Source organism: Eriocheir sinensis, chromosome 52 (assembly GCF_024679095.1).
Source record: "Eriocheir sinensis breed Jianghai 21 chromosome 52, ASM2467909v1, whole genome shotgun sequence".
In the NCBI taxonomy this organism is placed as follows: domain Eukaryota; kingdom Metazoa; phylum Arthropoda; class Malacostraca; order Decapoda; family Varunidae; genus Eriocheir; species Eriocheir sinensis.
In genome coordinates this window covers 3913819-3920548 of record NC_066560.1, presented here as the reverse complement: position 1 = coordinate 3920548, position 6730 = coordinate 3913819, and positions in this window count along the sequence as shown.

Here is a 6730-nt window from a genome sequence, read left to right as displayed (position 1 = left end):
AGTAATTCCGGCCCACCCTTGTGCTATCAGAAGGGATCGGGGGAGGGACAGCGGCTTCTTTGTAAAGGCATTCGGATCCCACGTTAAAGAGGCTTGGATTCTCTTATGTGGGGAATCTGAATCTCTCTCTCCTCTTGTTTATTCTCTCTCTCTCTCTCTCTGGTAATTATTTTTATTGCTATTTTTCTTCTCTAGTTTTGTTATTTTCTGGTGTTATCTATCTATTTATTTCTCTTAACTCCCTTTTTCTTCTCTCCCTCCCTTTTCTTTTGCCCTTCTTTTCTCCTTCCTCCTTCCCTTCCTTCACTGTCTCTACTTCTCTTCCTTCACTATTTATTGATATCCCTTTCCTACCCTCTCCTCTGGTCTTCAAACACATCCCATCTCTAAGTATTTCCGGCTACAAATCTCCATCTTTCCTTACTTTTTATATCTTCTTAATTTCCCTCATCTTTATTTTTCTTTCATTCATTCCACTCGCCAGTTATTTATTTCCTTCCATTTCTCCTCTTGTTCCTCCTCCCTTTCCTTACGCATTTTCCCCGCCTTACATATAATTTCTTTCTCTCTTCCCTCCCTTCTCTCCTCATCCCTTACTCCTTCCCTCCTTCCTCTCTCCTTACTTCTCTTTCCTTCATACATTCTCCTCGCCTTATTTATTTTTTTCCTATACTCCTCTCTCTCTTCTCTCTCTTTTCCCTCTTTGTGTCGCCGACTAAACGAAACTTTCCAACTTTTTCTCTTTTCCCTCGTTTTCCTCTCATTAACCTCTCCTTACTTTCTTCTCTAATTCTCTTCCTATTACTTTTTTTTTCCTTCACTCCTCTTCCTTCCCTTTCATCTCATTCCCCTCTCCTTACTTTTCTTCTCTAATTTTTCTCCTTATTTCACACATTTACCTTATCTTGTTTCTTTTTCGTTCACTCCACACTCCGTTCTCCCCTACCTCCTTCCCTTGCTCTCTCCCTCCTCCCTTCTTCCCTTATTTATCTTTATTTCACGCATTCTCCAAGCTTTACTTTTCCTCCTTCCACCTCTCACTTCTTCCACCTTCTACTCTTTCTCTTATTCCTCTTCTCTTTCTATTTCCTTCAGCCATTTTCCTTGCCTTACTTTTTTCCTCCCATCCTTACTTTTCCCTCTCCTCCCTCCCTTCTCCCTTACTTCTTCTCCCTTTCCCTCATTCACTGTTTTACTTTTCTTTTCTTACTTCTTCCTTTACTTCACACATTCTCATTGCCTTACTTTTTCTTCCTTCCACTCCTCATTCATTCCCTCCTCCCTTTTCACTCCTCCCCTTATTCCCTCTTCCCTCCCTTCTCCCCTTACCCCTGCTCCCCTTCCCTCAGGTCCCCCGGGGTGTAGCCTTTCCCCCAAGGGCCTCCCCATCTGTCCTGGCTCCCCTCACTCCCAGGCTTCTGAACCCACTGATACGGCGCCCTGCACAGCCTCAACACACACACACACACACACACACACACACACACACACACACACACACACACACACACACACTCACAAACACACACAAACGAGAAAAATGATAGACAGAGAGAGAGAGAGAGAGAGAGAGAGAGAGAGAGAGAGAGAGAGAGAGAGAGAGAGAGAGAGAGAGAGAGAGAGAGAGAGAGAGAGAGAGAGAGAGAGAGAGAGAGAGAGAGAGAGAGAGAGAGAGAGAGAGAGAGAGAGAGAGAGAGAGAGAGAGAGAGAGAGAGAGAGAGAGAGAGAGAGAGAGAGAGAGAGAGAGAGAGAGAGAGAGAGAGAGAGAGAGAGAGAGAAATGGTGGGGATTAAGGGGATGAAAGTGGGTGGGGTGGGGTATAATTGGAAGCAGGAGAAGGAGGAGGAGGAGGAGGAGGAGGAGGAGGAGGAGGAGGAGGAGGAGGCGGAGGAGGAGGAGGAGGAGGAGGAGGAGGAGGGAAGGAGAAGGGAGAGAGGAAGGAAGAGGAGGAGGGAGGAGGATGGGGAGGAAACGTGAGGAATGAAGGGGAGGGAGGAAAAGAGAGAGAGAGAGAGAGAGAGAGAGAGAGGAGAGAGAGAGAGAGAGAGAGAGAGAGAGAGAGAGAGAGAGAGAGAGAGAGAGAGAGAGAGAGAGAGAGAGAGAGAGAGAGAGAGAGAGAGAGAGAGAGAGAGAGAGAGAGAGAGAGAGAGAGAGAGAGAGAGAGAGAGAGAGAGAGAGAGAGAGAGAGAGAGAGAGAGAGAGAGAGAGAGAGAGAGAGAGAGAGAGAGAGAGAGAGAGAGAGAGAGAGAGAGAGAGAGAGAGAGAGAGAGAGAGAGAGAGAGAGAGAGAGAGAGAGAGAGAGAGAGAGAGAGAGAGAGAAATGATTGGGAGTGTGTGAAAGTGTGGATAAAAAAAATAATGATATGATGGTGATGGTGATGATGATTACGATAGAGAGGAAGGAGGATGCAAAGAGAGAGATAAGGAAAATGAGGAACTATATAATGAGGAACAAAGGCAAAGGGAAAGTGAGGGGAGAACATTTGAGGAAGGAATATAAGAGACTGAACACAAAGAAACACAAAGGAAGAACAAACAACAGCAGACCTGCTGGTCCTTACGAGGCTGTTTGTGACAAGATACACTAACTATCTAATCAAAGGTGGAAGATGAAGGACAGCAAAGGCGAAGGCTCCTCCCCACCCCCCCATCCCTCCAGCCAAAGCTGGCAGGAAAGGAAAAAGAACCATGCAGCATGGAAAAACTGCATGGAAATTATGTAGGAAAGAGGAAAGAACTACCATTACTGCTACCACTAACCGGGCGATAAAAACGGACAAGGACACCAGTATTCGAAAGAACTTAACGTTATTAAGACAATGAGTAATATCTTAGTTGCTGGTTGGATTCAAAATACTTGTCTAATCTATTCTTGAAGGCCGTAACTGTTGTACTATCAATGACATCACAGGGTAGAGAGTTCCAAACATTAACAACTCGATTAAAGAAGAAGAGTTTGGCTTCGTGCGACGAGAATCTTTTACCACTTATCTTCAAATTGTGATTTCTTCTTGTTCTATTTGATCGATCAATTGTAAAGTAATCTTCCGCATTAATATCACTGAATCCTTGAAACATTTTAAACACTTCTATTAGATCGCCTCGCATTCTTCGTTTTGATAGGCTGAATAAATTTACTTCTTTAAGCCTTTGCTCATAAGATAAATTTCTCAACCAAGGAATCATTTCTGTTACTCTCCGTTGAACCCGTTCAAACTTTTCTGTCTTTTCTGTAATAGGGAGACCAAAACTGTACACAGTACTCAAAATGGGGTTGAACCACCGAATTATACAGTTTTAATATTACTTTTTCCGATTTATTATAAAAGACTCGTCCGATGCAGCCAATCAATTTGTTTGCGGTTTTAACTACCTCTGAACAATGCTGACCGGGCTTTAAATCGCTTTAGATAGTGATTCCAAGATCCTTTTCTTTACTTACTGCAGCAAGTTGTTGGCCATTCATTACGTACCGAACGCGATTGTTATTATTTTCAAGGAGGAGGAGGAGGAGGAGGAGGAGGTTTGGGTAAAAGAAAAAAAACAAGAAATACTGAAGGAAAATATAAGAGAAACATGACAAAAAACAAATGAAGGGAGAGAGAAGAAATGATAAAGGAAGGTTGAAAAGGAAACAGATGAAGGGGGATATAAGAAAAATGTAGGAAGGAAGAAAAGGAGGGCTTGAAGATAGGAGGAAAATAAAGGGAGTGGGTGAGGGAAGGAGAAAGTGAAGGAGGAGATATGGGAGAGGTAAAGGATATGAGGGAAGGTGAAATGAGAGAGGGAGGTAAAGGAGACGAAAGAAGGAGATGACGGAGAAGAGAGAGGCAGGTAAATGAGAAGAATAAAGAAGATTAAGGAGGTAAGGGAGATGAGGGAAGGAGATGGAGGAGAGAGAGAGAGAGAGAGAGAGAGAGAGAGAGAGAGAGAGAGAGAGAGAGAGAGAGAGAGAGAGAGAGAGAGAGAGAGAGAGAGAGAGAGAGAGAGAGAGAGAGAGAGAGAGAGAGAGAGAGAGAGAGAGAGAGAGAGAGAGAGAGAGAGAGAGAGAGAGAGAGAGAGAGAGAGAGAGAGAGAGAGAGAGAGAGGTAAAGAAGATGGAGTAAGATGATGCAGGAGTGAGGATGGGGAGAGGGAGGTAGGTGAAAGAGAATAGAGGAGGAAGGTTGTGAGGGGAGGAAAGGGGTAAGGGAGATGGAGATGAGGGGAGATGTAGAAGAGAGGTGGTAATGAAGGGAAGTGAAGGAGATATAGAAGGGAGGAAGGGGAGTGAGTTAAACTTAAGGTGGAGGAGGTTGTGGAGGGGGGTGAGGAGGTGGTGGAGGGTGAGGGGAGGTGTGCACTTGCCTCGTCCCGCTGAGAGGTAACCCCCCCCCCCTCCCCCCCTCCTTCCCCCCCCCCCTTCCCCCAACAGCCCCTAAACCACACCACGGAGACCCCAGAGGCACACTTTTCCCACGTTCTCTCTCCTCCCCCCTCTCCCCCCTCCTCCCCCCTCCATCCATCCTTCACTCCCTTTCCTCACCCCCAGCATCTGCTTTTCATTTTTTTCTATATTCTCTCTCTCTCTCTCTCTCTCTCTCTCTGAAATTGATTGATAGATGCAATATTCGTAATCGCATTATTTACATATTATCATTATTATTGTTGTTATCAATATTATTATCATTATTATTATTATTATTATTATTATTATTATTATTATTATCATCATCATCATCTTGTGCAAACCTTTCTCTGATCCGTTTCCTCTACCTTACCTCTTAACACTCTCTCTCTCTCTCTCTCTCTCTCTCTCTCTCTCTCTCTCTCTCTTCTGCCATCCCTCCACAATTTCCTCTTTCCCTCCTTCCCTTCCTCATTTTCCTTTTTCCTTATTCCTCCTTTACCTTCTCTCATTACCCCCCTCCTTTCTCTCCTCTCTCAACCTTCCTTCCCTCCTCCTCTCCCTGCCGCTCTCCCTTCTTCCTTCCCTCCTTCTCTCCCTCTTCCTCCTTCCTTCCACTTGACACGGGAGGGACGGAGGGCAAAGCGATGACACAGATTTCAAAAGACTCCTCTGTCCACGAGAGAGAGAGAGAGAGAGAGAGAGAGAGAGAGAGAGAGAGAGAGAGAGAGAGAGAGAGAGAGAGAGAGAGAGAGAGAGAGAGAGAGAGAGAGAAAGGTTTAATATAACCTAATGACCATTAAGAACAAGTAATGGGCTTGGGCAGGTCACATCATGCAGAGTAGTGACAAAAAATGGTAAACAAAGTAACAAAATAAGAGAGCAGCAACTTCGGCATTGTAGCGGTGAGGACAGACTGAGAACCAGATCAAAGGGAGAAGCGGGGAACGTTGGGAAAGGCCTTTGTTCCCCAGTGGACTATAATGACTGATGAGGATGATAATGAAAAATTTTAGTCAGGGGAAACAAAATCTGAAAAAAATAGTTTGTATACGAGAAATAACAACAAATATCACTGCTAACTTTTGACGAACTACATAAGATAAACAAGTTTATATGAGAAATTTAAAAAATCATCAGAAGACGAAGGTGCTAAAACTGCTAATAGATTTACATCTTATGAAGGCAGAAATGGCTGAAAAAAAGGTTACAGGAGAAAATATTAACATCAAGATAAAAACTCATAAACAGCAGAGGAAACATTTCAAATATACATGTAAGATAGCAAAGTGCTCATATATGTGTGACAAAGAATTAATAAAATGAAAAGAGGAAAAGCTCTTCAAAGTAAAATAAAATTAATGGTGACAAAGAATGAAAGCTGAACAAACTAACAAACATTACAGAGAAATCATAAACGGCAGAAATAAACTCTTAGAATATCTGAATAAACAGAAAATACACGATTATGAAAATCTTTATAATAAAATCATCTAAGGTAACACAAACAAAAGGAAAGTTTAACAAATTAACAGCAAAACAAACTTATCTTTTAATTATAAAGAACTAAAGACAGTGACGACAATGATGTAAAAACTACAATAAATGCGAGGCAACGAAGCTGTTGTTTGGGGCACCGGGACGCCCTCGTGCCCGAGACTGTTGGCGCCTCGCTGTGTGTACTGTTCACTGGGAGGGGGAGGGGGGCGTGCAGCCATGTTGTGCACTATACCTGCTCCCTATATATTGAGGAAACAAAAAAAAAAGTCATGTTTTACCCGTAGCTGCCTCCTATGCTGCGAAAAATAAATAGAAAATAAATAAATGAATAAACACGTAAATGCGTTAATTGAAAAACAGCATACAAGTGACAAAAATCGAAAACACAAATCACAGCAATATCATATACATATTTAATTAGGGGCGTGTCACACCCCGGCAGGTGCGTGGAGCAATCAATCCGCGGCGGCCCACCTGGCGGCCCTCAGCCGCCCGGCCCGCGGCGGCCGCCGGCCAGCCCGCCGCGGGTCCCGGCCGCGGCCGAACCGTTAATAGGGACCCATGAGTCTCCCTTTGTTACTGGCGCTCTGCTGACGGAGGGGAAGACTGAAAACTGTCCTTTCTGGAAAGTAGCTTGCAGTGTTCGACATTAATTTTGGAACTCATTTGTTATCATCAGAATCCTTTGTATTATTATCATAATCATAGTTAGCATTATTATTATTAGTAGTAATTGTAGTGGTAGTAGGCGTAGTATCATTACTATTATCATTATTTACTTTATTTCCAAGTACTATATACCATAATGATTTAAATAATAATATAACAATTATCATCTTTCTT